This window comes from Symphalangus syndactylus, chromosome 9 (genome assembly GCF_028878055.3).
Source record: "Symphalangus syndactylus isolate Jambi chromosome 9, NHGRI_mSymSyn1-v2.1_pri, whole genome shotgun sequence".
In the NCBI taxonomy this organism is placed as follows: Eukaryota; Metazoa; Chordata; class Mammalia; order Primates; family Hylobatidae; genus Symphalangus; species Symphalangus syndactylus.
In genome coordinates, this window is record NC_072431.2 from 103,642,070 (window position 1) to 103,669,299 (window position 27,230).

General features: G+C 36.0%; 1 protein-coding gene and 1 long non-coding RNA gene across 5 annotated transcripts in view; one reads left to right on the forward strand and one right to left on the reverse strand.

Moving 5' to 3' along the window:
* The window catches only part of LOC129490125 (uncharacterized), a 54,093-nt gene extending 30,526 nt beyond the window's left edge, over window positions 1-23,567 (reverse strand). Inside the window, exons 1-2 of the long non-coding RNA XR_008660174.2 lie at window positions 23,415-23,567; window positions 21,204-21,301 (exon numbers count right to left, since the gene is read on the reverse strand). This is a non-coding gene — a long non-coding RNA (uncharacterized lncRNA). The remainder of the gene's footprint in view (window positions 1-21,203; window positions 21,302-23,414) is intronic.
* Window positions 1-27,230, forward strand: part of SKAP2 (src kinase associated phosphoprotein 2) — a 217,801-nt gene that overhangs the window by 37,608 nt on the left and 152,963 nt on the right. The gene's annotated exons all lie outside the window — the stretch shown is intronic.

Sequence of the window (27,230 nt, forward strand, 5' to 3'; positions counted from 1 at the left end):
TCTTTTATCACTTGTACTTTATTATTTTTTTTTTTTGAGGCAGAGTCTCGCTCTGTCACCCAGGCTGGAGTGCAATGGCGTGATCTCAGCTCACCGCAACCTCTGCCCCCACTGGGTTCCAGTGATTCTCGTGCCTCAGCCTCCCAAGTAGCTGGGACTACAAGTGCACACCACCACACCCGTCTAATTTTTGTATTTTTAGTAGAGATGGGGTTTCATCATGTTGGCCAGGCTGGTCTTGAACTCCTGATCTCAGGTAATCTGCCCACCTCGGCCTCCTAAAGTGCTGGGATTACAGGTGTGAGCCACAGCTCCCGGCCATCACTTGTTCTTTTGTGACATGTCTAAGATGTCTGCCTAACTGAAGATTCTATTTTTTTTTTTTTTTTTTTTTTTTGAGACAGACTCTCACTCTGTCACCCAGGCTAGAGTGCAGTGGCTCAAACTTGGCTCTGCAAGCTCTGCCTCCCAGGTTCATGCCATTCTCCTGCCTCAGCCTCCTGAGTAGCTGGAATTACAGGCGCCTGCCACCACGCCTGGCTAATTTTTTGTATTTTTAGTAGAGACGGGGTTTCGCCGTGTTAGCCAGGATGGTATCGATCTCCTGACTTCATGATCTGTCTGCCTCGGCCTCCCAAAGTGCTGGGATTACAGGCGTGAGCCACTGCGCCTGGCCTTGCTATACCTTTTAAGCTCAGTAAACTCTTGAATTCTGTAGCCTTTAACATCGTTTGTTAAAAAGAATTCTTATTTTGTTTATATATCACTGTCATTTCTAGCAACTTAATACATACATTTGAAATGTAAATGAAATGTTTGTTGCATTGCAAATACAAACCTATAATCACATGACTCTTCTTTCATATCAGTTTTCCTTAAGTTATTTCAGAGAACACATAGTCTAATAGATCATTTTGTTGACTTTCTGGGTTTTCCCGGGCCAGGCTTTGTCAGTACATAGTTACAGTGGTGGGATCTAAGGGGTGCTGTGATCATGGTCTTGGAAAAATGGTTACTGTTGTTAGCTTAACAAAATAAAGTTAGTTTATTTGAATTGATCTCTTCTCTCTTGTTAAGATATGTATGTATGTATGACTGTATTTATTTATTTATTTTTTTCCCTGTGTCAGTCACATAGGGGACTGAGACACAAAGAGGCCATGTGAATTTTCTAAGCAGCACTCGCTATCAGTGTGTGGCCTAAAGACTGGTCCTGACTTGTGATCTATTTGTTACTGGTCAACGACAACATAAGTACGAAAATTAAGAATAAGCATTTAGAAATGTTTATAGCAATTTGATATTTCTGCCTTACCTAAGTATGTGATCTTTTTTCTAGTAATTTATGTTTTTGTTGTTGTTGTTATTTTTACAAAAATAGTGGGATTTGTGATGTCTTGGGAAAAACTGGTTCTTTACCACAGATTAAACCATTGATCTAGGTTCAGAGAGAATTATTTACAGTAGTACCAGAACTATTTTGATTGTTGGACTTTTTATTTTGAATTCCTATATCTTTCTCTGTATCTTCCTCCATAGTTACAGTCGTATTTTAATTTAAATGTTTAGGTTTATTTTCACTATGGAGAAACTTTAGGCCTTCTAATCTCACATTTCTCATCAAATATACTTTCAGATCCCAATGTCATAATCAGATATTAATTATATTTTTGTATGAGAGTCAAGCAGTGGAGCGTACTGAAAGTTTTTCATTTGGAATATCTAGAGAAAAGGGTAATTGAATTTGAATATCAGCTAATTCTTTTTCATACCTAAAAAGTGGAAACATATAATGCCATATTTAAAGACTATGTCAGAAAAGTAATTTCATGCCAGAGGTGCTTTTGTGTTGTTTTGTATAAATGCCTCCAGAAGCTCTTCCTTGCTTTTTAATACCACCTGTGAGCTTTTCTATTTTGAACATGCCATGTCTTTCTTTAACACTAAAGGAATTTAATAAGAATTATATTTTAATATCAAAAATTATAAAATTTCTTACCACGGGGAAAAGAAGTTCACATATATTTCTTTCACCGAATAGGACTTATTTTGGTGTTGGTGTCCTGGGATCTATGTATGTTATAATCCCCTAATATGCATAAAATAGGATTTCTTTTCTAAAAGAAAATATGTCTTATAAGATGTAATTGATTTTTAAAATAAAAGTAGTAAGAAAGGGTAATAGTGTTGTATGTTTTAGGCAGAGTGCTAGATGGAATAAAAGTTTATTTCAATAGATTTTACTTTTAGCTATTTTAGACTTGGGAGAATAAAATGTTTAACAAGGTATGTCACTGTCTTTAAGTACCTTATTTATAGATTAGTAGAGAGAGGAGAGATATAAATATCAACTAATTCAAGGCAGATTGGTTTAATCACTATTAAAAGAAATATAGAAGGAAAAAGAAGTTGGTAATTATGGTGGGAATAAAGACAGACTTGGTAACATTAATGGCATTTGAACCAGGTCTGGGAGAATAAGATTTTTGATATGTAGAACATGGAGGTAATAGTTTTTCACATTTATGAAACAGCCTGGTAAAGGGATATATTGGTCAGAACTCTTTGAGTGGACAGGACAGAAAAAGAAACCCAACTCAAACTGGTTTAAGCACAAAGCAGAAAGGGGAGTTTATTGGTTCACTTGTGAAAAATGAACAGAATTGGAATCTTGCCTCTTGCCCATCTAGATCCAGGTAAGTGCTCAAACTGTAATGAGTATTCCCACTCACATACTGCTTTCCTGTGTGTAGCTTCTTCTTAGAGACACTGTACCCATAGGATGGCTGTGGCAAAGATGACCACCCACCAGCAGCTTCTTAGATATTTCTACCAGATTAGCAACCCCATTGAAACAGAGATCTCTCAATAATTGCAGCAGGAATCCTTGGCTTGGGTTATGTGCCTATTCTAAATCAATCACTGTGGCGTGTGTGTGTGTGTATTGCACTAATTGGCTAGGTCTGGATCATGTGCCCAAAAAAGAGTTTGTGGAGAGGGGTAAGGCCAGCTTCACCTGATCCCCATGGACATTTGGGGAGGTACCATTCTCCAAAGGAAAACTGAGGTACTCTTAAAGAAATAAGCAATTCAGAGCAGGCAAAAACAACCACTAAAGGCAGGATATGTGAAAGTATGACTAAACTTAGGTGTTGTAAAAATGTGTATAGAGAGAATAAAAGGCTGGGATAGATAAGAGTTATAGATATACATTCAGTAATGGATATTTCAAGTTCATTAGAGGAGAGTATAATGTTTATGCAGTAGGTTAAAATAATTATTTAGCATGCTAAATTTTGAATTGATTTATAGAGAGAAGAGCTGGAGGCAAAAATAAATGTTAAAACTGTCTAGACTGGTTAATTTTAAAAATTTTATTATTTTTCATTTATTTATTTTCATTAATTTTTCAAACCTTTCATAAGAGCTGATGTTCCAGTTAGTGAAAGTTCTCCTTTTTTTTTTTTTTAACTGCTGTTTGGCTATTATATTCTTTCTCTTTTTAGCAATGTATGAGAAGAAAGGATTAACTAGATAAAATAAACCAATCACTTTTACTTGTTAGCACCTATATGAAAAGGTGCAATTGTATAGATTAGAACTAAACAAAAATTAGATTTTTAGATTGTTTGAATTTAATTTGTCTTGGATAGACATGCTTTTTATTTATTTTTTCCTAATTTCTATTCTTTTGTAAAAAGCAGTTGAGGCAGTTAATGAAGATACATGTATTATACCAAGGTTAAAAAAAAGAAGAAATCAAAGGTGGGGAAAAGGAGGATACATAGGAAAATTAAAGTAAGGTAGTATTAATATCTGTATCTCAAATGCATACCATAAGTAGTCTAGCTTTTGCTGGAGATTACTTACTTATTTGACCCTCAGGTTTCTTGCTTTCTTTGCCAATGCAAAGAAGGAAAACTGATTAGATGCAAGATTCATAGTGTTCTTGATATAAAAATAAATCAAGTACTCAAGAGATATACAGTTCTTAGTACCTGTAGCACTAGGATCTGGTGAAATTTCTTTCAAGGGGGCTTTAAAAAGAATGTCATATAATGTGGCAAATAAAAACCACAAGAGTATATTTAATAATGCTCTGGAGTTCTTTCTGAAAACATCCACCAACATAGGTATGTAGCATAATGCCAAAATACAGCTTAGGACAAGTCATTTTTGTGTGGGGCCAAAATAACAGTCTAGATCAGGGGTTGGCAATCTACAGCCCATGGAGCAAATTTGGCTTGTTGCTATATTTTATAGATAATTATATGGCACAGCCATATGTATTTGTTTATATATTGTCTATGGCTATGTTCATGCTACAACAGCAGCAGTATGTAGTTGTTACACAGACCATAGTCCCACAAAGCCTGGAATATTTCTAGTCTGACACTTTACTAAAAAAGTTTGCCCACCCTTGGTCTAGATGCACAACTCACTGATGGATTGGTTTAAAATTGAGACAGTATATAAAGTGTCTAGAACAAAGGTCTCAAACTGATAGGCCAAGTTAAAAATTTGGTATATAGGTATATTTTGTTTAGCCAAATCAGTATTTGACTTTTGAAAATTTGTGCCAACCCAGAAAAATTCAGATTTATGCCTTCTCTAGGAAAATTGGATAGTCTGGCAATACTGAGCTTACACTGTGTTTGTCATCCTTTAAAAAGGATGCACCATCTTTTTCCAATTGTGTTCCTTACTACTATATTACCTCCCAGCACACTATTAAGTGTGCATTGTGTCTGCAAAACCCCACACATACTGTAATTTTAAAATGCTTTATTGTTAGTAAATGTCAACAATCATCTTAGCCCTCAGAGAATTATAACCTTTTTGCTGGTTGAGGGTCTTGTCTCAATGTGGATGGCTGCTGAAGGTTGGGGGGGCTGTGGCAATTTCTTAAATAAAGACAATGAATTGATTGATTCATTGATTGATTCTTCTTTCCATGAAAGATTTCTCTCTGGCATGTAATGTTGTTTGCTACCATTTTACCCATGGTAGAATTTCTTTAAGAATTGGAGTCAATCCTCTCAAACCCTGCCACTGTTTTATCAACTACATTTATGTTATATTCCAAATTAATTGTTGTCATTTCAACAGTGTTGATAGCATCTTCATCAGGAGTAGATCCCATCACAAGAAACTACTTTCTTTGCTCACCCTGAGAAGCAACTCCTCATCCCTTCGAGTTTTATCATGAGATTGCAACAATTCAGTCATATCTTCAGGGTCCACTTCTAATTGTAGGTCTCTTGCCATTTCCACCACATCTGCAGTGACTTCTTCCATTAATGTCCTGAACCCCTCAAAGTCATCCATGAGGGTTGGAATTAACTTCTTCCAAGCTCCTTGCACTTTTATGTTATGAAGATGGCTTCTTTCCTTAAACCTCATGAACCAACCTCTGCTAGATTCTAACTTTTCTTCTGCAGCTCTCATCTCTTGTCAGCCTTCATAGAATTGAAGAGAGTTAGGGCCTTGATCTGGATTAGGCTTTGGCTTAAGGGAGTGTTGTAGCTGGTTTAATCTTCTAGCTAGACCACTCAGAGTTTTTCCATATCAGTAATTAGGCTGTTTTGCTTTTTGCTTTTTTTTTTTTTTTGAGACAAAGTCTCACTCTGTTGCCCAGGCTAGAGTGCAGTGGCATGATCTCGGCTCACTGTGACCCTCACCTCCCAGGTTCAAGCAATTCTCGTGCCTCAGCCTCCTGAGTAGCTAGGATTACGGGCGCCCACCACCATACCTAGCTAATTTTTGTATTTTTAGTAGAGATGAGGTTTCACCATGTTGGACAGGCTGGTCTCAAACTCCTGACCGCAGGTAATCCTCCTGCCTCGGCCTCCCAAAGTGCTGGGATTACAGGCGTGAGCCACCATGCCTGGCCAGGCTATTTTGCTTTTTTATCATTTGTGTGTTCACTGGAGTAGCACTTTTGTTTTCCTTCAAGGACTTTTCCTTTGCATTCACAACTTGGCTGTTTGGCACAAGAGGCCTTCCTTTTGGCCTATGTTGACTTTCTACATGCCTTCCTCCCTAAGCTTAATCATTTCTACCTTTTGTACCTTTTGATTTAAAGTGAGAGATGTGGAACTCTTTCTTTCACTTGAACACTTAGAGGCCTTTGTTGGGTAATTTTTTTTTTTTTTTTTTTTGAAACAGAGTCTCGGTGTGTTGCCCAGGCTGGAGTGCAGTGGTGCGATCTCAGCTCGCTGCAAGCCCCACCTCCTGGGTTCACGCCATTCTCCTGCCGCAGCCTCCTGAGTAGCTGGGACTACAGGTGCCCGCCACCATGCCTGGCTAATTTTTTTTTTGTTGTTGTATTTTTAGTAGAGACGGGGTTTCACCGTGTTAGCCAGGATGGTCTCGATCTCCTGACCTCGTGATCCATCCGCCTCGGCCTCCCAAAGTGCTGGGATTACAGGCTTGAGCCACCACGCCCAGCCCATTGTAGGTTTATTAATTGGCTTAATTTCAGTGTTGTTATATTTCAGGGAATGAGGAAGCCCAAGGAGAGGCAGAGACATAGGGGAAGGTTGAGTTGTGGAGCAGCCAGAGGTCATGCATTTATTATTAAAGTTTGCTGTCTTATATGAGTGCAGATCATAGTGCCCCAAAACAATTAGATGGCAACATCAAAGGTCACTGATTATACATCACCATAACAGATATAATAATAATAATGAAAAAATTTGAAATATTGCAGGAATTACTAAAATGTGACACAGAGATACAAAGTGAGCATGTGCAGTTGAAAAAATGGTGCTGATAGACTTGTTCAACGAGGGTTGTCACAAACCTGCAATTTGTAAAAAATGCGGTATCTGTAAAATGCGTTAAAGCAAAGCACAGTAATATGAGGCATGTATGTATAAATACAGATGGATAATTAAGGACCAAATGACATATCTGTTACGTTTACTACTTTGGCTCATCAGTTGTCATACTTAACAGAGGTGATAATGGATGAAGCTATCACCATAGAAATAAAGAATAAAGATTGGATTTGGCAAAGAAAATACTTACATTAATAATTATTATTAATTATCTGATAAATGCTAATGTATCAGATTAAGCAGGCAGAGATAAGAGTTGTAAGGAATGGATCAAATGACAAATAAATTTTAGTTTGTTATGGGAGGGAGCTGGAAGTGTAGAAGAAAGGCAGGGCTTGGTATATTTCTGGGGAACTCAGGCCTGGGAAGAACCAGACTGGAGGATCAACTTGATGGGAGGGACAAAGGAGAGTAAATAGCCAGGGGTAGAACCACTGGTAGACAGACTTATGATCATGCTTAACGTGAATCTTGACACTTAGATTCTTTTCTCGGGGAAGTGATATTATCTATAAAGAAAGTGGAAAGGCGGATAAGAAAGATGAAGTTTGTTGAGCTTGAAGGAGTATTGAGAATCCAGTCAAAGATATTTAAGAGGGAGTCTGAGATATGGAATAGAGATATGGAGAATCATTAATTTATTCGCCTAAACATGTTTAATATGAGAAAGAGAAGACTTGCCAGAGACGGTAGAATGAGATAGATGAGAAGATTTAGAATAGAGACATTTTCTCCAACTTTCCTCACAGGTAAACCAGGAGAATTGCTGCTTTTGTTTCTAAACCTATGATTCTATTTTACAGAATTTTTGAAGCCACGCCATGAATTACTTTCATTCCTTAGTATGATTATAGTCCTGGTGATACATTTTATCCTGGTAGTTTTCTTTGGCGTTCATTTGAATGTTGATGTGATCTTAGGCTTTTTTTTCCTCCCTCTTTGTTTTTATTATCTAATTATTTTTCTCCATGTAATTCAGGCATCATGTTACGTTACTATGTCTTGTCCTGGCAACTTAAATAATATTAAGCAATATTCAAGGCAGATCAGATTTACTTTTAGTATCTGCATACTAAATTTTCAAGGACTTTAAAGAAGATAAACTCTGTGTTTCATCATGTCATGAGTAAATAGTACTGTTGTCGTTAAGTGCACAGATTATTGTATCCTATATACCTGGGTTTAATACTGGTTTGACACTGTGACTTTGAACAAATTATTTTCTGTCTAAGCCTTAGTTTCTTAATTTGTAAAATTAGGGATAATTAATAATATTTCAAAAGATTGTAGTAGGGATAGGTACATAGGACATGCCAGTGTTAGCTCTTGGTTACTGTAATGTCACAAGATGACCAAGGGATGGAATAATTGACTTGATTTTAGTACATATTTTCTTTGAAATTTTTATCCATGTTTGAACATAAGTAGTTTAATTTGTGTTGGACAATATTTTATTTAATCATATCATATTGTGAGTAGCTAAAAGATGAGTCAATAACTGATTATTTTTATGATTTAATATTCAACTTTTTACTAATAAATATGGCAGGCATTTTTATGTGGTGGTTCATAAATGTCATGACCTGTGTGTTGACCTATGTTAAATTTCTGTGATCTTTTTTATTTGGGTGAATCGTATTTAGCTTCCTGTCTGTTAGATAGTAGGAAAGTAATGAAACAATAGCATATGAGAATTTGATCAAAATGAGTCTTAACCCTGAGAAGCATTAACTGGATTATTTTGTTAGAAATATGCCAATGGATTTAAAATGTAGATAATCTTGAAATTTCAATTGATTTCATTCTTTGGTTGGTTGTTTACATACTTGACCAAAAAACTCAAGATATGTAGTTACTGTCACATTAAATTAAGAAAATATTTTATAAATAAAGCTTCATTTTAAATGTACTAGGAGGTAACCTTTGAGAAAACTTATTAGTAGATCCTGTTTTACAAGTGGAAAGATTATGTTTTGTGACAATTATTAACAGTTTTAAAAATCAAGTTCTTAAATATTTGATTTTTTTAAGAGATCTCGCAATATCGCCCAGGCTGGAATAGTGGCTATTCACAGGTACAATCATAGTGCACTACAGCCTTGAGTTCTTGGGCTCAAGCAATATTCCTGCCTCAGCCACCCAAATAGCTGGGACTATAGGCATGTGCCACTGCACCAGGCTTATATTTGATTTTTTAAAAATTTCTGAGCACTTTTATTTAACTTTTATGAATAATTTCAAACATACAGAAATAGAATATTATAATAAAACTTACGTGTATCCATATCTCAGCTTGAACAGTTATCACCTCGTAGACAGTAGTGTTTTGTTTGTATTTGTACTTGCTCTGCTTGCTCCTTCTAGATTATTTTGAATCAAATTCCTCATGCCATTCCTAAATATTCCCAGTTATATAATATAGATAGTAATTATTTTAAAAACAACCTTAATACTCATCATACCCTAAAAAGTAGCAGCAATTACCTAATATTATCAAACATACAGATATAAGGCGTGTAAAGACGCTGTCTTTTAGCAGTTGAAGGCATTGAAACATTAACATTTCAGAACGTAATTAGTGTTAAAGTGGTTTTTGTCTTGTGAACATTGAGAAGGGAAGAAAGCATGGGAAAGTTCTTTTTTTTTTTTAATTATACTTTAAGTTCCGGGATACATGTGCAGAATGCGCAGGTTTGTTACATAGATATACACGTGCCATAGTGGTTTCCTGCACCCATCAACCCTTCATCTACATTAGGTATTTCTCCTAATGCTATCCCTCCCCTAGCCCCCACCCCCCGACAGGTGCTGGTGTGTGATGTTCCCTTCCTTGTGTCCATGTGTTCTCATTGTTCAACTCCCACTTATGAGTGAGAACATGCAGTGTTTGGTTTTCTGTTCCTCTGTTTGCTGAGAATGATGGTTTCCAGCTTCATCCATGTCCGTGCAAAGGACATGAACTCATCCTTTTTTTGGCTGCATAGTATTGCATGGTGTATATGCGCCACATTTTCTTTATCCAGTTTATCATTGATGGGCATTTGGGTTGGTTCCAAGCCTTTGCTGTTGTGAACAGTGCTGTGATAAACATATGTGTGCATGTGTCTTTATAGTAGAATGATTTATAAGCCTTTGGGTGTATACCCAGTAATGGGATTACTGGGTCAAATGGCATTTCTGGTTCTAGATCCTTGAGGAATCGCCATGCTGTCTTCCACAATGGTTGAACTAATGTACACTCCCACCAACAGTGTAAAAGCATTCGTATTTCTCCATATCCTCTCCAGCATCTGTTTCCTGACTTTTTAATGATCACCATTCTAACTGGCGTGAAATGGTATCTCACTGTGGTTTTGATTTTCATTTTGCTAATGACCAGTAATGATGAGCTTTCCTTCATATGTTTGTTGGCCACGTAAATGTCTTCTTTTGAGAAGTGTCTGTTTATATCCTTTACCCCCTTTTTGATGGGGTTGTTTTTTTCTTGTAAATTTGTTTAAGTTCCTTGTAGATTCTGGATATTAGCCCTTTGTCAGATGGATAGATTGCAAAAATTTTCTCGCATTCTGTAGGTTGCCTGTTCACTCTAATGACAGTTTCTTTTGCTGTCCAGAAGCTCTTTAATTAGATCTCATTTGTCAATTTTGGCTTTTGTTGCCATTGCTTTTGGTGTTTTAGTCATGAACTTTGCCCATGCCTGTGTTCTGAATGGTATTGCCTAGGTTTTCTTCTAGGGTTTTTATGGTTTTAGGTTTTAAGTCTTTAATCCACCTTGAGTTAATTTTTGTATAAGGTGTAAGGAAGGGGTCCAGTTTCAGTTTTCTGCATATGGCTAGCCAGTTTTCCCAACACCATTTATTAAATAGGGAATCCTTTCCCCATTGCTTGTTTTTGTCAGGTTTGTCAAAGATCAGTTGGTTGTAGATGTGTGGCATTATTTCTGAGGCCTCTTTTCTGTTCCGTTGGTCTATGTATCTGTTTTGGTACCAGTGCCATGCTGTTTTGGTTACTGTAGCCTTGTAGTATAGTTTGAAGTCAGGTAGCATGATGCCTTCAGCTTTGTTCTTTTTGCTTAGGATTGTCTTGGCTATATGGGTTCTTTTTTGGTTCCATATGAAATTTAAAGTAGTTTTTTCCAATTCTGTGAAGAAAGTCAGTGGTAGTTTGATGGGGATAGCATTGAATCTATAAATTACTTTGGGTAGTATGGCCATTTTCATGATACTGATTCTTCCTATCCATGAGCATGGAATGTTTTTCCATTTGTTTGTGTCCTCTCTTATTTCCTTGAGCAGTGGTTTGTAGTTCTCCCTGAAGAAGTCCTTCATATCTTCTGTAAGTTGTATTCCTAGGTGTTTTATTCTTCTTGTAGCAATTGTGAATGGGAGTTCACTCATGATTTGGCTCTGTGTTTGTCTGTTATTGGTGTATAGGAGTGCTTGTGATTTTTGCACATTGATTTTGTATCCTGAGACTTTGCTGAAGTTGCTTATCAGCTTGAGATTTTGGGCTGAGATGATGGGGTTTTCTAAATATACAATAATGTCATCTGCAAACGGAGACAATTTGATTTTTTAAAAAGAAATAAACCTGTGTCATGTGTCTATATGTTTTATAATTAATTTAAAGTCTTAATGTTGTTGTCTGGAATTGTATCAACTGGAATTCTAATACTCTCTTCCTTTGGATGGTAAAAATGCATGAGACATAAGTGTTGTTCTTTATATACATGATATTTGAATTTTATATAATAATAACTCCTTTAGTTGACAATTGTTCCCCAATTTTTTTTCTTGCTCTGTTTTACTATCCAGTGAGTTTTAATAGTGTCTGTTATCATGAAATATTTCTTTTCTGCTGACATTATTTTAAATCCCCTATCTTTCTGTTCTATCTGATTTTCATCTAAAGACGTATTTCAATGTATTTTTATAAATCTTGATGGATATATAAACCTATAGACCTGTGTGAATAATGTATACACTCTTGTGAACTAGCTGTACTCCTCTGAGTCTATAAACACATTGCTGGTCTGTTATTTAGTCCAGATATATAAAGATTGAACAGCTTTTTATCCCAAAATCATGGTGGGGGAATGTGTAATAAGGTGTTGAAATGCTGATGTCCATTTAAAATATTATGAATGTTTTAAACAAGCTATTTGAAGTATACATACACAATTTTTGTTTGATGAGGAAAAGTGAGTTAGGTATGGTTTAGGTAAAGCACATCCTCTCAGATTAATTTTTCCATTACTGTGACTGCCCACAACAGGGATTCAGATAGTGCACTGAGCAAACCATGTTAGCAATTAATTTCCTATCCTTTTGTAACATGTTAGAAAATATGTCAGAAAGATTTCAGTGAACTTTGGTCAAATTAGTTTATACCTGTGATTTGACTAATACTTTTCTAGAATCCTTGTGAATTTAGTCTTGCTTTCATACTTAGCAACTAATTAATCAGAACACTTTTTTTGCCTTATCAAATTTATTTACTAGAGAAATCTAATTGATCTGTTACTGACTGTTGTTTGAGACAAAATCCAAAGGCCATCTCTTAGTGTAATTACTAATATATTAAGTGCGTCAACACATACTTATATTGTAAAAATTGACAGTCTGAATTTTCTTATTTTTAATATCTTAGTATTCTTCATTTTGTTAATATCTGACTTACTACAACTAGAGTAATATAAAACAGCTGTAAAAATTGACTGTATTTTAAAAATTGACAGCCTGAATTTTCTTATCTTTAATATCTTAGTATTCCTAATATTCTTATCTTAATATCTGGCCTACTATAACTAGAGTAATATAAAACAGCTGTATGTATTCATAAGTGATGGGAGGCCAAAGAAACAAAAAATTTTTCTCAGCATAAGCGCTGCCAGTTAGTGCTGAATATGTAACTATTTTTCATTTCAAAAGTATGAGTAAAACTGGTATTTTCTCATAATTGCATAAATTAACAATGCACTTATCTTTTATCTACCGTGTGGTTGGATTTTGAACGTGTCTTGCGATGTTGCTACTTCTTTAGCATTCTTTATATAGCACAAAGTGAGAAATGCTTCTTTTTATAAGCAAAAACATGAACAAAATATTTGTTAGAAAATGTGTTAAGTCAGTTATTTAGTCTTGAGATCATCATATGCAACCATTATCTATTTATAATTCTTTTGGAAAATAAATAGAATTTTAACAAATGCTGTCATTGAATGTCAAGCAAAATTTCAAAAATTTTTTAAAAGCCTGATTTTTAAGTAATGGAGCTATACTAAAATGCTTTAGTGTTTATTGTATGTGGATCTTATGCAGTTGGGTCAGGTTATCAATATAATTGACTAGGGCCTAAGAAGAAAACCTGAGATTATATTCTACTTTTTACTATATACTATTTTATCATTCCCAACTAAGTTTGGGGCTACTTAAACCTTGAAAAATTTACTGATGTGGTGTTTAGAATCTGTTATTTGGGTATCATAGGAAGGATGTAGTGAGTTGGTGGTAATTGATTTATCCTCCATCATACTGAATCTCCCACTCTTCTTCCACTTTGTCCTCCCTTGGGCAATAATCACAGGGTCGAAGTGCCAATCTGTAGACTTAATTTTTTCCAGCAGTACCATCTGGCTCCTTGGCACCATAGGTTATATTGGTTCTTTGTGGCTGTTACTGAGTTTGTCATATTGTTAGACAGCTTATGGGATGTTTTTTGCTATTTGACTCTTTTAAAACTAATTATTTATTTTTATTTAGAGAATCTTCTTTGGCCATTTATGATAGCATGGCAGGATTTTATTGTGAAAAAAGTAGAATGCACCTAAACAAATCCTATATTATGTGTCAACCTTGAGATTCTATTCTCTGTATTGTATTCTGTCTAGTTCTTTAGTAGCTCTCCCTTCCAACAGAGATTAAAATTAATTGTACAGGTTTTCTGTTTCATTAAAACCTGTATGTGTTTTTAAATTATTTGAATTTGCATTTAAAATCCTGTTATTACTGCAGTCATTTCCTAATCACGAATGTTTAGAAGTCCCTATTAGTGGCACAGATAAACTTCTAATACCCAGCAATACTTTATCCCCTTAAAAAAAAAAGACCATTTGTATATTATCTTGTGTTTTATTTTGTAGATGAGGTGGTTTTACTGCTATGTCTAATGACATTCATAACAATTTAAAAGAGTAATTTTGAAAGGTAGTTCTGAGTTTCAGTAATTAAAAGGAATAGCCTAAGTACATTTCTATTTTTCATATTACAGTTAACTAGACATTTTTGATGAAGGCAAAAATTATTTGACCTATTCATTTCTAAAGTAAGGATCATAAAAATAAATAATTTTTTAAACTCTTAAAGAATCTGCATATAAAGCAGTTCATTTTGACAAGTGTTTATTGTATTTGATTGCATTTATTTTTAATGGAACATGATAAACATCTTTTAGAAAGTTTTAAAGTAGTTATTTTAGAACACAATAAACATCTTTTACAAGGTCCTTTAGAGGTTTTCATTCATATGAAAGTGTTTCTCTTGAGTTTAAATATTTAATTAGAATCTGTTAATCTATGTTGCATTATAATAATGGCAGGATATTGATGTGTTAGAAATATTTACACTGAATCTTTTTTTTTTTTTTTTTTTTTTTTTTTTTTTGCTGGTGTAAGGGTGTTTGAAGTTCCAAAAGAGTGATTTTGCTGGGATTATTTTAATACCACCATATTAGAACCCTACTAACTACAAACTGGACTTTGCAGAATATTAGATAAAATATACAGCTACATTGCTGTAATTTGGTTGTGATGTGATTTTGTTTAAAGTATGTAAAGAAGAGCAGTAAATATCTCTCTGTAAGAGGAGCTAAATCAGGTGTCAGTGAAATGATTCATGTGCCAACTGGAATAGTTAACATGCATTTTATTCTACTGTCTAGCAGAAGGAGGTAGGCTATAGAAAATGAATTCTCCACTAAATAATTTACAACAATTATATCAAATGTTAATAACTTGAGCTAAGAAGGCATACATATGATTCATGTTCTCACAGTTTCCTACATTAGAGATTAATTGTGCTTTTGTTAAACAAAAATGTACTCTTATAAATATTTTTAATTAGTAAATCATGATTAGTTTTATATTTATAGAGTAGCATTGTTTGATCAGTTTTTAGCTGTAGCTTCATATGAAGCTAAAATATCACAGCTAAATCTGTTGTCTCAAATGCCAGCTCATGAGAATTTGCTCCTAATATCAAGAAACGCCCTGAATTGTTTGTTGGCTTTATCTTAACTCAAATATGTAAAGGGAACAGTAGAACATTTTTCTTTGGAATCACGGAGAGTTCAGTGACCTTTCTGTGGCAAATTATGTAGAAAGAAAATATTTATATTCATTTAAAATAACCTCCGTGAAGAAATAGTCTCATTACCCTGTTTGATCAATTTCTTGTAGCCTGAGCTGTAGCATGCTGCTATTGCCATTGGTTGATGGAATACACTGAGTAGTGGCTAATGGTGATGGTGCTCATCAGGAAGGGTTCAGCCAGCGGTCAGCAACAAATAATTCAAGACTGTTTCTAAGTTTGTGGCTGGTGGAATTTGCTTTTTGCCCCAAGCCAGCAGCATTGCTGAACTGGGCTATTTGATTAGAAGAGAGGCATATTTGCTTCTTAGCAACTGCACATTTGCACAACCCATAGTCCTTTACTGCCTCCAAAGGTTTTCCTTTTGTGGTGGTAGAATAATACTTTATTGTTGATTGACGGACAAAAGAAGTTCTAATACAAGGCAAGCTTATAACCATTTTTGTTGTTGTTGGCTTTAAAAAATTTCAGCTACATATGCCGTTTTTTGAAAAAGTATAGACATAAGGTAGTATAGTGTAAATCAGTATGGAAACCCCAATGTGCTAGATTTTTAATATATTATCAAGGAGGTTTGCACAGCATGAATACAATTGCATACTATTACTTTTGTGCCTAGCAGGTTCAATGATAGAAAATCAATTCTGACTCCAGTGTATGTACCTGTATCAATATTCTGGGTGTTTGCAGTCTCCAACTAGAATTAATGCTAGAGAAAATTTAACTAATAATGTTGAAAAAAAATTGATGTTAGTAGAACATCTATATAGCTTTGTCACATTTAAGAACTAGTTTTTATATAAGATTAGAAGTCAAATTTTGAATTCTGAATACAACGTGAGTATAGAATTTATAATATAGTTCTCACAGGAATGAACTTGCCTTTAATACAAGACAGAGGTATTTATAACTCAGCAGTTAAAAAACAAGTGAGAAAAGATAAATTTGGGGAGGACAGTTTGAGTTTTATGATCCTGGGAAACCAGGACTGGAAAAAACAGGCTTTTTTTTTTCTTTTTTAAAAAAGCATGGTTTTATGGCTTTTCTCACTGAAATAGTATGGTTAGGACTTGAATCTCAAGATTTTAAGGAAGATGGTATAAAAAGTGATACGACCATAGATGATGATAATTTTATTCTTGCATTATTTTTGGTAATAGTTTTCTAACATACCTATTATACCTTAAAGAAATAATGCAAAATTATTTGAGTCAATACATTCTGATATACATCATTTAAATCCATTGTTTAACATATTTTGTTGACATAATTCATGATAAAATGAAATGGCATCTGTAAGATTAATTGCCATTGGTTGATTTTTTTATATTCTATGATGTTATGTTTAGAACATATGGTGCTTTTTTAAGGGATTTTTTTTTGTATTTTTGTCTCCTAAGGTTTAGAACAGATATGAGAGTTTCCATAATTTAAGATGAACAACAAAAAAGTGCACTGGTGTGAATTATCCAGTTCACAAATCTTGAAACATGTTTGGGATTTAGGGAAGTTAAAGCAAGTGCAGACATTAACATAGACATAAAGTGTATAGGGGCAAATACTCTCATTTCCCAATAAAAGGACCTTAGGATATATCAGTATGCATAATATGACCATCACTCTATTTACTTACTAAGAAATAGCCATTTAGTGGCAACCTAGAGCCCAAAAAGGGAAAAGAAGTGAGATTGAGTGATTTGATATTGCAAGGCAGTAATATGCCCCTCTGTATCAAGCAGCTGTCCCTTTGCAATTTCGGTTAACATCTTTGAAACAGTTCCCTTAAAAACAAATCGGGGCCCTAGGAGGAAATGGAAAATACTTTTAAGAGTGGTTTTAAATTGTTTAAAAATTAACATGCCTGCAAATAAATTCCCAAAGTTAGGATGTGACTTTAATGTTATATAAATTAAGGTTATAGCTTTTGCTAGCATTTTACTTATAAGGTAAATTATGGGAATTTGATGTAATAAGGAAAATGTTCTTTAAATTACTAAACTCTCTTGCAAATAGTTGCAAAATGGCATTTTAAAACTCTAATCTACTACATTAAAATTACTTGTATTTATTAGTCTATATCATTAGGTGGCATTTACTACTAAGTGCCCTTTTCTCCTCTTTTAATAGCTTAACAGTTTCTTATTTTGGGATACATAACAAAAGACAGTTTTCTTAGTGGGGCTTTATAACAATTATCACCTGCAGGTGGAGGGAGGATTTGTTTTATTACTGACTAGTTTCTTCCCTCCATCTCCCATTGCAAATATAAAAAGTACAAAGTAATGTACAAAATGGTGTTCTTTTGGACTTAAGTTTTTACATATAGGTCCATTTGTTGAGAGAGAAGAGGAACAGAGACAAATGGAGGTTTCTGGTGCTTTTCTACTAGGTAAAGAGGGTGTAGGAACAGGGAAAGAGAAAGATGGTGGGGTTTGGGGATATGGATGGGATTTTTTAATTTGTTCATCAGAAAATTTCAGTGCTCCGGTGGCTTCCTGAAGCCTTTAAGGTAAAATCAATAGAGAAATATATCAGAATAATTTTCAGTGGCATGCATGATGAATTATTGTTTGATTATTGAAGAAACTATGGCCCAGAGAGATTAGGTGATTTGCCCAAAGCTACACAGCAAATAATGGTGGAGCTGAGGTAGAAATTTAGGTCTTTTTTTTTCTCCAAAGCCTATGATCTTTTTCCGGCAGAACACGAATACCTGTTCTTCAGGCTTGTTGTGTTTATGGACATGAGCTTTGGATGCTAACAAACAAGAGATGAAATCTCTGAGACTTGCTTTGTGACTGGCCAAACTACTTGACTTCGTTTTATTTTTATTTTTTAATTTAAAAAAATTTAAATTGACAATTAAAATTATATACAGGGCTGGGGGCGGTGGCTCATGCCTGTCTTCCCAGCACTTTGGGAGGCCGAGGCGGGCGGATCATGAGGTCAAGAGATAGAGACCATCCTGTGCAACATGGTGAAACCCCGTCTCTACTAAAAATACAAAAATTAGCCAGGCATGGTGGCGTGCACCTGTAGTCCCAGCTACTCGGGAGGCTGAGGCAGGAGAATCGCTTGAACCTGGGAAGTGGAGGTTGCAGTGAGCTGAGATAGCACCACTGGACTCCAGCCTGGCGACAGAGTGAGACTGTCTCTCAAAGAAAAAAACAAAAATATGTATATATATATGTATGGTACACAGCATGATGTTTTGATATGTGTATACATTTTAGAATGGCTAAATCAAGTTATTTAGCTCAAGTGTTACCTCACATACTTATATTTTTGTGGTGAGAACCTTTGAAATCCACTCTTAGCAATTTTCAAGTATAAGTATGTTAAGCAGTCACCATGATATACAATAGATTTCTGAACTTACTCCTCCTATCTAACTGAAATTTTGTATCCTTGGACTAGCATCTCCCCATTCCTCCTATTCCTCAGCCTCTGGTAACCACCATTTTGCTCTCCGTTTCTGTGAGTTTGACTTTTTTGTTTTTCTTGTTTTCTTTTTTTTCTCTTTCTTTTTCTTTCCTTTTTTTTGTTTTAGAGACGTGGTCCAGGCTGGAGTGCAGTGGTGCAATCTTAGTTTACTGTAACCTCAAGCCATCTTCCTGCCTTAGCCTCCTGAGTGGTTAGGACTACAAGGGTGTACCACAATGACTGGCTAATTTTTTTATTTTTGTGGAGATGGAGTCTTGCTAGGTTGGCTAGGCTGGTCTTGAACTCCTGGCCTCAACTGATCCTCCTGCTTCAGCCTTCCAAAACACTGAGATTAAGGGTGTGAACCACTGTGCCCAGCCCAACTTTTTAACACTACATGTAAATTAAGATCATGCAGCATTTGTCTTACTGTGCCTGGCTTTTTTACTTAACTTAATGCCCTCCAGGTTCATCCATATTGTCACAAATGACAAGATTTCCTTCTTTTTAAAGGCTAAATGGTATTCCATTTTGTATATATACTACATTTTCTTCATCTGTTCATCTTCATGGACACTTAGGCTGATTCCGTATCTTGGCTATTGTGAATAATGCTACAGTGAAGATGGGAGTGCAGATATCTCCTTGACATACTGATTTTGTATCTTTTGGATATATTTCCAGAAGTGGGATTACTGGATCATATGGTAGCTCTATTTTTAATTTTTTTTGGGAAGCTCCATACTGTTTTCCATAATGGTTGTTCTAATTTACATTCCCACCAACAGTATAGAAGGCTTTCCATTTCCTCACATCCTCACAAACACTGGTTATCTTTTGTCTTTTTGATAATAGCCATTCTGACAGGTATGAGGTATTATCTCATTGTGGTTTTAATTTGCATTTCCCTGATGACTAGTGGTATTGAACATTTTTTTCATATACTTGTTGGACATTTGTAGGTCTTCTTTTGAGAAAAGTTTATTCAGGTCCTTTGCCCACTTCTTTTTTTTTTGAGACGAAGTTTTGCTCTTGTTTCCCAGGCTGGAGTGCAATGGTGCAATCTTGGCTCACTGCAACCTCTGCCTCCCGGGTTCAAGCGATTCTCCTGTTTCAGCCTCCCGAGTTGCTGGGATTACAGGCACATGCCACCACACCCGGCTAATTTTTTATGTTTAGTAGAGATGGGGTTTCATCATATTGGTCAGGCTGGTCTTGAACTCCTGACCTCAGGTAATCTGCCCACCTTGGCCTCCCAAAGTGCTGGGATTACAGGCATGAGCCACCGCGCCCGGCCAGCCCACTTTTTAATTGAGTTTTGTTTTTCTACTGTTGAGTTGGTTGAGTTCCTTATGTATTTTGGATCTTAACCCCTTACCAGATGTGTGGTTTGCAAATATTTTCTCCTATTCCATAGGTTGTCTCTTCACTCTGTTGATTGTTTTCTTTGCTGTACAGAAACTTTTTAGTTTGATGTAACTCCATTTACCAACTTTTGCTTTTGTTGCCTGTGCTTTGGGGGTCATATCTAAAAAACCCTTGCCAAGACCAACATCATGTAGCTTCTCTTCTGTTTTCTTCTAATATTTTCAGTTTCAGGTATTCCACTTAAGTCTTTTAATTCATTTTGAGTTGATTTTTGCAGTAGGCATTGTTGTTATACCCATTTTGTACATGAAGAAATTAAGGTATAGAGAGACTAGGTTACATGCCTAGTAAATACCGGAACCAAGATTGAGACCCAAGCCATCTTATTCCAAGGCTTGTCCCCTCCTTTTTTTTTTCATTATGGTAAAAGACACATATTATCAAATTTACAATTTTAACCACTTTTGAGTATACATTTCAGTGGCATTAAGTACATTCACAATGTTGAGTAACCACCATCACTATTTTCATAATGTTTTCATCATAAACAGAAACTCTGTATCCATTAAACAGTAACTCCCCATTCACTCACCTCCCTACCCTCTGCCCCCACAACCTCTATTCTATTTAGTCTCTGAATTGGCCTGTTCTAGGTACTTCATGTGAGTAAAGTCATACTGTATTTGTACATTGGTGTCTGGCTTATTTCACTTAGCATAATGTCTTTAAGGGTCATCATGTTGTAGCATGTATCAGAATTTCATTCTTTTTTTAAAGCTAATAATATTCTATTATGTATGTATACCAAACTTTATCCATTCATCTGTTCATGGACATTTATTTGGGTTATTTCCGTCTTTTGGTTATTATGAATACTGCAGAGCCGGCACTTTTGACCACAGCCCTATACAGATGTATTAATTATTTATTGCTGTATAGCAGATTACCCCTAAACCTATGTATTATTTTATTATCACAGGCATACCTCAGAGATATTGTGGGTTTGGTTTCAGACCACTGCAATAAAATGAATATTGCAATAAAGCAAGTCATGAGTTTTTTTATTTATACGCATAAAAGTTATGCTTACACTATACTGTAGTCTATTAAGTGTGCAATTAGTATTATGTCTAAAAAACAATGTGTATACCTTAATTTAAAAATACTTTATTGCTAAAAAAAAAAGTGCTAACAATTATCTTACCCTTCAGCAAGTTGTAATCCTTTTGCTGGTGGAGCGTCTTGCGTCAATGTGGATGACTGCTGACTGATCAGGACAGTGGTTGCTGAAGGTTGGGATGGCTGTGGCAATTTTTAAAAGTAAGATAACAGTGAGTTTTGCCACATTGATTGACTCCTCCTTCCATGAACGATTTCTCTGTGGCATGTGATGACATTTGCTAGCATTTTACCCAAAGTAGAACTCCCTTTCAAAATTGGAGACTGTATTAGTCCGTTTTCACACTGCTATAAAGAACTACCTGAGACAGGGTAATTTATAAAGGAGGTTTAATTGACTTGAATTTCCACATGGCTGGGGGCGCCTCAGGAAACTTACAATCATGGCAGAAAGTTAAAGAGACGCAAGCACCTTCTTCACAAGGTGGAAGGAGAGAGACAGAGAGCAAGGAGAGAACTGCCAAACACTTTTTAACTATCAGATCTGTGGGAACTCACTCACTATCACGAGAACAACATGGGGAACCCCCACTTCCCTGATAATCCAATCACTTCCCACCAGGTCCTTCCCTGGACACATGAGGATTATAATTCGAGATGAGATTTGGGTGGAGACACAGAGCCAACCCATATCAGAAGCAATCCTCTCAAATCCTGCCACTTCTGTATCACCTAAATTTATGTAATATACTGATCCTTCCATTATTGTCATTTCATCAGTGTTCCCAGTGTCTTTACTGGTAGTAGATTCCATCGCAAGAAACCACTTTTTTTGCTCATCCTAAGAAGCAACTTCGCATCCCTTCAGGTTTTATCATGAGATTTCAACAATTCAGTCACATCTTTGGGGCCTACTTCTAATTGTAGTTCTTTTGCTGTTTCCATCATATCTGCAGCAACTTTCTCCACTGAAGTCCTGAACCTCTCTAAGTCATCCATAAGAGTTGGAATCAGCTTCTTCCAAACTCCTTGCACTTTTATGTTACGAAGATGGCTTCTTTCCTTAAATCTCATGAACCAACCTCTGCTAGATTTCAACTTTTCTTCTGTGGCTTCCTTACCTCTCAGTTTTCATAGAATTGAACAGAATTAGGGCCTTGACCTGCATTAGATTTCAACTTAAGGGAGTGTTGTAACTGATTTAATCTTCTATCCAGACCACTGACACTTTATATCAGCAAAAAGGCTTTTTTGCTTTCTTACCATTTGTGTATTCACTAGAGCAGCACTTGTATTTACCTTCAATGACTTTTCCTTTGCATTCACAACTTGGCTGTTTGGTGCAAGAGGCCAGCTTTCAGTCTGTCTTGGCTTTCAACATGAATTTCTTACCAAGCTTAATCATTTCTAGCTTTGTTTGTTTGCTTTGCAGCCTCAAATTCCCAGGCTCAAGGGCTTCTCCTACCTCTGTTTCCTGAGTAGCTGGGACCACAGGCATATAACACCATACCTGGCTTATTTATATTTTTTATATTTATTTATTTATTTATTTATTGAGATGAGGTCTCACTATATTGCCCAGGCTAGTCTCAAACTCCTGGGCTCAAGTGATCCTCCCACTTTGGCCTCCCAAAGTGCTGGGATTACAAAAGTGAGTTTAGCTTTTGATTCAAAGTGAGAGGTGTGTGATTCTTCCTTTTATTTGAACACTTAGAAGTTATTGTAGGGTTATTAATTGGCCTAATTTCAATATTGTTATGTCTCAGGGAATAGGGAAGCCCAAGGAGAGGGAGAGAGACAAGGGGAAGAGTCAGTCAGTGGAACAATCAGAACATACACAATATTTATCAATGAAATATGCTATTCTATATGGGTGTGGCTCATGGTTCCCAAAACAATTACAATGGTGACTATAGATCACCGTAACAGATATAATAATAATGAAAAAGTTTGAGATGTGAAAATTACCAAAATGTTACACAGAGACACAAAGCCAACACATGCTGTTGGAAAAATGGTGCCAATAGACTTTCTCGACACAGAGTTGCCACAGACCTTCAATTTGTATAAGGTGCAATGTCTGCAATGTGCAATAAAGTGAAATGCAATAAAATGAAGTGTACATATGTTTATTATTAAGTAATAAACATTTTATTCTCACATTTCTGTGAGTCAAGCATTTGGGAATGGCTTAGCAGTCTCTGGCTTGGAACTATTCATGAGATTGCAGTCAGAATTTTAGCTGAGGCTGCAGTGATCCGAAAGTTTGAATCCACTTTCAGGGAGGTTGACTCACATGGCTGCAAGTTGGTGCTGACTGTTGTCAGGAGGCCTTGGTCCGTTTTCACATGAGTTTTTCCACTGTCTACTTGAGTGCCCTCCTGACTTCGTAGCTGGCCAAGAAAGAGCTGAGTAGAAGCTATATATTTTTTTATGGCCTAGCCTCAGATGTCACATAACATCACTTTAGCCACATTCTGTCCTTTAGAAGCAAATGGGTGAAGTTGACCCCCATTCAAGGGGAAAGGGATTAGGGCTCTACCTTTCGAAGGAGGAGTGTTAAGGAATTTGTGAACTCATTTTAAAATCAGCACACCTGATTAGAATAATGAAGAAAGTAATCACTGGTAACAGAAATAATTCCTACAAAAATTATGGTATACAACTGTCTAGAGACATTTTCTGTACATATATGACCTCATAGTCTGTTGATTGTTTCATAATCTGATTAAAAATTTTTTATTTTAAAGAGACAGTGTGTCACTGCCCTTCATGCTAAAAACTCTCAATAAATTAGGTATTGATGGGACATATCTCAAAATAATAAGAGCTATCTACAACAAACCCACAGCCAATATCATACTGAATGGGCAAAAACTGGAAGCATTCCCTCTGAAAACTGGCACAAGACAGGGATGCCCTCTCTCACCGCTACTATTCAACATAGTGCTGGAAGTTCTGGCCAGAGCAATCAGGCAGGAGAAGGAAATAAAGGGTATTCAATTAGGAAAAGAGGAAGTCAAATTGTCCCTGTTTGCAGATGACATGATTGTATATCTAGAAAACCCCATTGTCTCAGCCCAAAATCTCCTTAAGCTGATTAGCAACTTCAGCAAAGTCTCAGGATACAAAATTAATGTACAAAAATCACAAGCATTCTTGTACACCAATAACAGACAAACAGAGAGCCAAATCATGAGTGAACTCCCATTCACAATTGCTTCAAAGAGAATAAAATACCTAGGAATCCAACTTACAAGGGATGTGAAGGACCTCTTCAAGGAGAACTACAAACCACTGCTCAATGAAATAAAAGAGGATACAAACAAATGGAAGAACATTCCATGCTCATGGGTTGGAAGAATCAATATCGTGAAAATGGCCATACTGCCCAAGGTCATTTATAGATTCAATGCCATCCCCATCAAGCTACCAATGACTTTCTTCACAGAATTGGAAAAAACTACTTTAAAGTTCATATGGAACCAAAAAAGAGCCCGCATCGCCAAGTCAATCCTAAGCCAAAAGAACAAAGCTGGAGGCATCACGATACCTGACTTTAAACTATACTACAAGGCTACAGTAACCAAAACAGCATGGTACTGGTACCACAACAGAGACATAGATCAATGGAACAGAACAGAGCCCTCAGAAATGATGCCGCATAGCTACAACTATCTGATCTTTGACAAACCTGACAAAAACAAGAAATGGGGAAAGGATTCCCTATTTAATAAATGGTGCTGGGAAAACTGGCTAGCCATATGTAGAAAGCTGCAACTGGATCCCTTCCTTACACCTTATACAAAAATTAATTCAAGATGGATTAAAGACTTATATGTTAGACCTAAAACCATTAAAATCCTACAAGAAAACCTAGGCAATACCATTCAGGACATAGGCGTGGGCAAGGACTTCATGTCTAAAACACCAAAAGCAATGGCAACAAAAGCCAAAATCGACAAATGGGATCTCATTAAACTAAAGAGCTTCTGCACAGCAAAAGAAACTATCATCAGAGTGAACAGGCAACCTACACAATGGGAGAAAATTTTTGCAACCTACTCATCTGACAAAGGGCTAATATCCAGAATCTACAATGAACTCAAACAAATTTACAAGAAAAAAACAAACAACCCCATCAAAAAGTGGGCAGAGGACATGAACAGACACTTCTCAAAAGAAGACATTTATGCAGCCAAAAAACACATGAAGAAATGCTCCTCATCACTGGCCATCAGAGAAATGCAAATCAAAACCACAGTGAGATACCATCTCACACCAGTTAGAATGGCCATCATTAAAAAATCAGGAAACAACAGGTGCTGGAGAGGATGTGGAGAAATAGGAACACTTTTACACTGTTGGTGGGACTGTAAACTAGTTCAACCATTGTGGAAGTCAGTGTGGCGATTCCTCAGGGATCTCGAACTAGAAATACCATTTGACCCAGCCATCCCATTACTGGGTATATACCCAAAGGACTATAAATCATGCTGCTATAAAGACACATGCACACGTATGTTTATTGCGGCACTATTCACAATAGCAAAGAGTTGGAACCAACCCAGATGTCCAACAACGATAGACTGGATTAAGAAAATGTGGCACATATACACCATGGAATACTATGCAGCCATAAAAAATGATGAGTTCGCGTCCTTTGTAGGGACATGGATGAAACTGGAAAACATCATTCTCAGTAAACTATTGCAAGGACAAAAAACCAAACACCGCATGTTCTCACTCATAGGTGGGAATTGAACAATGAGAACTCACGGACACAGGAAGGGGAACATCACACTCCGGGGACTGTTGTGGGGTGGGGGGAGGGGGGAGGGACAGCATTAGGAGATACACCTAATGCTAAATGACGAATTAATGGGTGCAGGAAATCAACATGGCACATAGATACATATGTAACAAACCTGCACATTGTGCACATGTACCCTAAAACCCTAAAGTATAATAAAATAAAAAAAAAAAAAAAAAAAAAAAAAGAGACAGTGTGTCACTATGTTGCCCAGGCTGGTCTCAAGCTCAAGGGAACCTTCCACATCAGCTTCTAAAGTAGGTGGGAATATAATTGCTCACCACCATGCCCAGCTTTATAATCTGATTTCAAAACTAACCCGTTAAAACTGTAGTGTATTATCTGTCTAGAGACATTTTCTGTGCATATTAGATATCATATTCTGGATACTGTGTTTTATAGTTTAATTTTTTCATACTATAGGAAACATCTTTCCATGATAGTAAACATTTTTTATACATTGGCTGTTAATCTTTTAAGAATTTGCCAATAATGGTATTTCACTGTTAACTGGCTTTTCTTTTTACTAGTTGATGGTGAATTTTAAAAATACTTTATTCATTATTTGCATTTTTAATAAATTGCCTTTTTATATATTTGTGCATTAAAAATTGGCACTTTTTTTTTTTTTTTGAGACAGGATCTCACTCTGTCACCCAGGCTGGAGTGCAGTGGCGCTATCTTGGCTCACTGCAACCTCTGCCTCCCGGGTTCAAGTGATTCTCCTGCCTCAGCCTCCTGAGTAGCTGGGACTACAGGTGCATGCCACCATGCCTGGCTAATTTTTGTAATTTTAATAGAGACGGGGTTTCACCATGTTAGCCAGGATGGTCTCAATCTCCTGACCTTGTGATCTGCCCGCCTTGGCCTCCCAAAGTGCTGGGATTACAGGCCTGAACCACCAGGCCTGGCCCAGCACATTCTTTTTATTAAACATTATGTGTTAAGGATTCTAAAACATTATCATGTAAGCTATAAATATTTCTTCTTTGCTTATAATTTGTGTTATTGATTAAAACAAATTGTAGAAGTATAGAGTTAGAAAGGGTAACAGAGGAAATTTAGTCCAACACTTCTTTTTAAAATTTTTTTAAAATTATTTTTAAAAAAATTTTGTGGGTATATAGTAGATGTATATATTTATGGGGTACATAAGACATTTTGATACAGGCATGCAGTGTGACATAGGCACATCATGGAGAATGGGCCATCCATCCCCTCAAGCATTTATCCTTTGAGTTCCAAATAATCCAATTACATTCTTTAAGTTATTTTAAAATATACAATTAAGTTACTGTT